Genomic DNA, 7320 nt, shown 5'->3' with positions numbered 1-7320 from the left:
CTTTTAAAGGGAGCCGATACATGTTACAAGTCCTTTAGGAGATAGGGACAATGGAACAGCACATCTACAGATCCACATATTAAACTTTAACTTGTGCAATTAACAAGCCCTCATACCTAAGCATCGAAATAACCCATGAGTGTATTCTGATCTGCCACCTGTATAGTTGAGGTCTGGTTTAGGAATCAAAGTTTACAGGTTAGAGCAGTGGTTCCCAACCTTTTTTTCCTTTAGGGGCATCTTTTTTCATATTATATTGCAATATATTAACCCAAACATTAAACTCTTTGAACTCAGATTTTGAGTAAATTGTTTCCTGCAAACTCACTCAAAATCTGCATTTGATGTTGATCTCTTTTCCTCCTTCTTTTTTGAGGATTTTTAGCCAGTACTATGTCGAAAACGTTCATGACATTTCTTTGTGCCTTTTTTGCACTCAGATTCACCCAACAGTCATCACACTATCTGACGTGTCTAAAAAAAAAAGTATCCACACAAAAACATGACCTGAAGCCTATTTTTACACTTCAAGTCTATTTTTTTCCTTCTCACACACATAACTACAGTGACTGCGTATTCGGCTTTGAGCACTGCCAAAACGCGGGTGACCTACACTCAATACTGTGCCTGAACTCAGTTGTTGAAGTTGCTGCTTTGCTAACATGCTGCACACACTATGCCTCCTGTGTAGACACTGTGAGATTAATTTTTTTCATTTATTCACTGCTTGGCCAGCTTTGTCCCTTTTTTGACATGTGATGGCTTCAGAATGACCAAACAGTGGATAAAAAAAGTGTTCATGTACAGTTCAACATGAGCCATTGAAGTTAACAATGGTAGAGTTAATGTGCAACTTATGAGAGATCAGCTATTCTCTCTACTAACTCCTTTTTCAGTCTAAATGGAATCAGTAGCGAGAATACTAACCTGTATTAAGCTGATCAACCTTTTGAATTAGTTTGTCGAGCTTTTGATGCTGAGACACATCTTTAAAATTTAAATTTTTTTCCATTCATCAAGTCTCTTATGTTTTGTGAGATTATATGAAAGCAACCTTCTTTTAAGAACGTTAGTTTTACTCAGTACATCTCTGAAAATAAACGCTGCTGTTGGCTTTGATGCATAGTCTACCAACATTTTTATTCATGATGTCTTCACTGCTATTCAACAGTATCAGGACCTCTCACTTACACTTCACCTGAGAACAAGAAAAGCTCTTTTTTTCTCTAAACTTGTAAAACTTTTGGCATTGATAGCTGTTTTTGTTAGGTATGATTTTCACGGCTCTGAGTAGCATAAGGGTTTGTGAAGAGCTTTGTCAAAGCTCAAGATAGCTGGGAGAGATTCAATCAATACTAGCTTGACTATATCACTTCATTTTTTTCTCAATTACATGAATTTTGCGTTTTTGGTTTAATTGTGAATGTGGCGGGTCAGGAGTACAGGCAATCATGACAACAGAACAATTTCACTGGCCTCTGTTCTCCCAAAAAACCTTGACGGCGGTATTGTCCCTCAGTGTGGACCTACTCATTGAGCAATTGTCGAAGATCAGACTTTTCTTCTGCAATTCAGTTTCATCAGGAGAAGAAACATTTTGTTCTCTCTTCGTGCTGTTTTTAGAAGTTAAAAGAACTATGTTGGTCATTTTGTAGTTACAGTCATGTCTCTACTCGTCTGTGCAGGTTTTGGACTGCAGAGATATAAGCTTTTTGCTCTCAGTGACCAGGTATCAGGAATAATAAAAAAACATTCACTTGCAAACCTGATTCCATTTCCGATTCCATTCCAATAATGGGGATTTTCATTTTTTTTATTTTTTCATATCACTCTTTTCCTCTTTGCAAAGCTCCTGTCTCTGCTTAGTTTAATTGCTGAATCTATCATCCCATCTCGTTTTATTACTCGAGGTGCGGGGGGGCTGTGAACCACGGCAGCGCAGTAATCGTGTGTCCCCGCCCGTCCCAGCAGGACAGAGAGCGAAGATTATCCGCTGCACCGTGTGACAGTGCACTCATCTCAACCTCCCCTGGTTTATGCAGAGTAGGCTTTAGAGGAGGTTTTTGGCAACTGGCCTGCTAGGATTACATTTGCTGATAACTTTGCGCTTTGGGCTGCACAGAAAAATAAATTGCTTTCCTGCAAGGGGCAAGGTAAAGGACGTGTAATCCCCTTGTTGGCCATAACCATTTTTGGAGGAGGAGTGTGTGTGTGGAGTGACCTAATCGTATAAATATAGTCCCATGTTGTGCTACTACTTTTGTCTTTTTGCTTCATCTGCAAGAGAAATAGTTTGGAAATTTAATCTCTTAATGAAAGGGATAATGGTTAAAATTTGATCAAAAGACATTCACATTTTGATTATGAATGTTTTGCTGTGGAAAAACAGATACAGCATTACAGCAAAGAGGAATTAATTCACAATAGATCATCAAATAAATTACTGCCCTTAGTTATTTTACTGAGTCTGTATTTGTTTTAAATTTTCTTTCTTTTAAAATTTTCTGCAGGACAACATGTCATCTCATTTCAGAGAGAAAGTATCTTGGACCCTATCTGGATTTTCAACACACTGCAGGAGAGGACAGCTAGAAAGAGGGACATTAAAATTGAATATTGGTGCAAACAAATGAAAAAAAAGGCTTGAGAGAAAGAAACAGAAACACACAGAGAGAAAGAGAGATGACAAGAAATCCAATGTGAAACTCGAGAGAGACCAGAGGGCTAAGACAAGAAAAGCCTAGGAGAGAAAAAAGAGCATCATGGGAAGAGAGAGTGAAAGAGGTGCAAAACTTTAGAAACTAGGAGAGAGAAGATAGATAGGGAGATGATGGCAAGGAGATAGGAAGAGCTGAGGAGCACAAAAATTGTGCGCTATTTCACCTGTCAACCTACCTGTCACATGGGGGGATAGGTTCCAACTTTAACCCTTCTCACACAGAACTGAACAAGGAACTTTACTCTTCTGTAACGTTATGATGTCCTGTGATTTTGGTAGAGTTAGATCTATTTTTATCCAGTTTGCAGCAACTTAGGGGAGTCAGTTTTAGTTTAGCACGTTTTAGCCTTCTAACTACAGTACATGTATACTTTACTGCCATCCATATTTCATAACTTAATGTAAAATTTTAGATTGATTTCTTCCCAGGCAGACGCTAGTTTGCATGCATGTCAGTACAATTTAGAAAAATTAACTTGAACTTAAATTAGACTTGAAACCTGCCTGAGTTAGGTAATCAATCAATTTGCTGTACTTGCCTTTAATTTTGAACATGTTACATCTTTGTCACTGTGCACCAAAGTTCTGAAAACTTTTGGTGGTTTCAGTTTCTTCTGGGAAATGCAGACATCTGAGAGTAAGCTGCCAACTTTAAATTAAATCTTAAATGCAAGAAATAGCCGGTTCATAATTTTTTTCTCTAAGATCACAGCTTTACTGATTGATAATCAGATTAATAATCTCAAGAAGCAAGAAGTCATTTAAAGTTTGTTTTCATGTCATGCTGATATGAGCTGAAAGCAGTGGCTGAAAATCTAAAAAGTGATGCTATACTTCGAAAAGTAATCCTCAGTAGTAATAAAAAGTGTACATGATTTGAAGTTAATGAGCTAAAACATGCAAAACCAAAGTAGTGTGGTCCTTTAAATCACCTACTGTCAGTGATTTAAATCCCATGCTGATAGAAAAAACTGATTTATCCACCCACAGTAAAAAACTGTGAAAAATTTGATTTGGCTGGTGGTTGGTGGTAATTTTTCACCCTGAATGTGAAGAAAAAAGAAGGGGAAAGGAAAGTTGAGAGTGAATCAACAAAGAAACACAGTATGATTTGTTGAAAAGTGAAGTGTGAAAAGTGCTGATGCTATGGAGAGAAATTCATTTTATTTTGCACACATGCTAAATAATGTGGCACAAAACACAATAAAACAAAGAATAATGAATACTGTATCGACTGTATCAGGCATGCACAATATACCATATGCAGAGTGAACACACTTGAGGTACAAAGCATTTTATGATAAAAATCTTCCTTGTATGTAGCTCTTTACTGAAGCTGCACTGATGGAAATGAGGAGGAGTAGATGATGGAGATATAGTGTCTAAATTTACTGCATTTGCACGAGAAAATGCTACAAAATAAAGAGGAGGAAAGAATGAGATTAAGTAGATGAGATTAAGAAAACCAAATTTAAACTGTGTCACTAAGAAGAGAGAGAATATCTCTTCCTAGGCTGCACAATTCCCTAAATTGGCTATTTTAATAATAGAATGTTTACAAATGTTTAACCCATAGCTGGGTTTTAATTTGCATTAAGGCTGATTATGATAGCAGTCATGACTTTTGGAGGACAGGAAAATGCTCTCTGTTACCTAAGGGAATCAAACAAGCAGTATTGGTTGTCTCTGGGTTGTCGCGTCAGAGGTAATTTGCATGAAGAGGTTGCACTGCTCGGAGACTACTCAGCCTTTAAATGCACAAGGTAAGTGTCAGGATGCTATTTTGTGCTATGTGGTGTTATTCACAATGAATGGCAGCTGCTGTACATCTAGTGTTTGCGTCCATATGTTGGAACAGGTGGCAGATAGTTGCGGTAAACGTCATCTCCATTCAGTGTGATATAACTTTAATGAGCTACTTGGACTTGAAAACACTGCGTGGCAACACATGGCTTTCAAAATTAATTGCTTTGTTGTGCGCCTGTATAGTTCCAACGGAAGAAAAAAAAAATCCAATCAGAACCGAGTTTGTAAATTACGTGCTTAACACTAAACACACCCACAAGCTGTATGTAGTCTTATGAACACACAATCACAATCGCCTATAGAAGAAACACCATCAGATGCCAGGAGCTGATATCATCCATGTGTCATCTAATCTTTTTGGCCACTTTCGATGGTGTTAAGTCATTGGCAAAGATTGGGTCACATTTGAGGGACTAGAAACAATTGAGGAAAATCATTTGGATATTGAAAGTGCGAAAATATATAATATACGAGATCTGTAAAAATCTCTACTTGAAAAAGGCCTTTACTAAGAAGTTAGTAAAAAGAATGTCATTTATAAATGGACTCATTGCTTTGCTTTTCACATCAACAATTCTTCAGTTCTTCTTTGGCAAATGGCCTAACTTAAAACCAAATTTTATTGAAATTTGTTTTTGAGGTATCCTGCTAAATGAATAGACAAACAGGACTGAATACTGCCTGTCAGGGGTGAAATGTTTAAATGACAGAGTCTCCAGTGAATTGAACAGCAGAGATTTAGTGACACCAAAGCTCAGCATGTGGGAGAAGAATAAAAATAGCTAAATAACAAGGGAAATAAAACCTATTAAATGTGTATCAAATTATATAACCCTGTTGTAAGTAAAGTGTTTGTGGTAGTAAGAGGAAATGGGTGTGTGTATGGTATGTTTGATTAAACAGAAAAAGTATGTTGTGTTCCTGGTAGGTAATGTGTTTTCAAGATGATAAAAGACAAGGATGCAGAGCGTGAGAGAAGATGAACATGCTACCTGAGGAGAATCTGTATTCTGTAGATTTATCTTGCTGCTTTCCAACAACTTTTGCAATGTTTGGATAACTTCCGGCGTCTCCAATTAATTGAGTGAGATTTTTATCAGCATTTCCTAAATGGCACTGATTCAATGAATTATACTCTTCCCAGGTGAATATCCACTTGCCCTGATGTGTCATCGAATGTTCAGCAGAATATTCCACACCTGGAAACTGAAGACCTGCGAAGATTCAAAGGGAACAAATTGGCGTATTGGGGCTTCACACTAGATGGAATGACTTGAGGATTAGGCAGTTTTATTTAATACCACATTTCAGTACAGCCAAACTCAACTTTAGGTTCATAGACGTACTGTCAGGTGCATGACATGCCTTTGGGAGATCCACAAAGAACCTTTACTGGTTCTCCTGGCATTCAGCCCTTAAGCTCACTGAGATCTGGAGAAATTCAGCACATATTACATAGAAGAGGCTGTTATCTAGGGGCTGGGTGCTAGTGTTTTCAAACTCAGTCAAAGGGATGCCCTAAGTTTTCCAAAGATCTCAGGAATGTAACCACTTCAAATTTGTGTGGAGGACATGCATCAGAAATGAAAGCAAATCCAATGTACTGCTCACAAAAATGTTATGCTTCAAGACAGGGATTTTTTCTTGCTGTTTTCAGTTTTATGTGAACTAAAAAGGTAATAGGGCTGGAAGAAATCCTTTTGATCCACAGCCATTACACATTGGCATTAAACAGCAGGTTCATCTAAGAATCCTTCCACAAAGGGTTGTGAAATTTGACAGTATTTCCACGTGTCTAACACAGAGGGAGCTTGAAGACATTGATTTGGAAAAAGCCAGAGAAACCCCTCAGCTATTCACAAATAGCAACAAATTGTTATTCCTACAAGTAACTTCTGACCATCTGAAATGTGATGGGATGGGTTTATACAACTTGTCTTCCCATTCAAAACCCTTAAAGCAAAAGGGTTTCAACGTTTCAACCCACAGAAGAGTCTGAACTATCTTTTAAGGAGGGATTCATGGAGGTGCTTCCACAACCCTCCACCAGTTCAGGGTTTTCTTCATTTGAAATAAGACCAGAGAGTTTAGTAGTAATATTCTAAGGATAACATGAAACTCTCTGGTCTTATTTCACATGATCCTAGTTCTTCCCATTATCACCAAAAAAGGTTGAATGGGTCCATCAGATGCAGAAAAATGTGTTCCTTTCCTCAAGAACCCTGTAATGGTGGAGGGTTTAAGGCAATCTGCAAGGAGTCCTTTTTGGATTGCCCATGAGTGTGGGCACCCTCTAAAAAAGTTCCTTAATGCGTACATAATTTTTGGAACAAAACGGCAGCAGCAGCTTGTGAATGTGCATCAGAAATGTGGTGCAAGTTGTGGAGTAAATAGCGTTGTTAGTGCCAAAGTTAGCTGTATCAGAGCCAGAGTTTTCACAGCACTCCTGTGTTTTCCTTATAGTTTTTCTTTGTGCGTTTTTTGTAGCACTTGCTCTGGCATCTGGCTCAAGTTGGTGGGCCACTGGGAAATCATGTGTAATCATACCAGTTGGTGTTGAAATAAATTTTTGGAGCTTCTATTTGTTCACACACACACACACACACACACACCTACGCACGTGCACATAGACAGCCAGACAGATGAGTGTACAGCTGTATCAAGACACAAGGACACACAGAAGTGTACACCCACATTTCATCGAAAACAAAGCCAGATTTATTCACTTATGAGATTGTGTGTCTCTTGTTCCTGGTTTGTTTTCGCCACTCTTTCTTGCTCACACACACACACAC

The 7320-nt window shown here is 38.1% G+C and overlaps 1 protein-coding gene across 1 annotated transcript in view; it reads left to right on the top strand.

Annotated features, from left to right (window-relative positions):
• fras1 (Fraser extracellular matrix complex subunit 1) overlaps positions 1-7320 on the top strand; it is a gene marked incomplete in the record, with an annotated part of 218544 nt that overhangs the window by 102622 nt on the left and 108602 nt on the right.

Source organism: Morone saxatilis, unplaced genomic scaffold, assembly GCF_004916995.1.
Source record: "Morone saxatilis isolate NCDOM2014 unplaced genomic scaffold, NCSU_SB_2.0 Contig16, whole genome shotgun sequence".
Classification (NCBI taxonomy): Eukaryota; Metazoa; Chordata; class Actinopteri; family Moronidae; genus Morone; species Morone saxatilis.
Note: the sequence above shows the minus strand (reverse complement) of the source record. Positions and strands in the feature narration are given on the sequence as shown.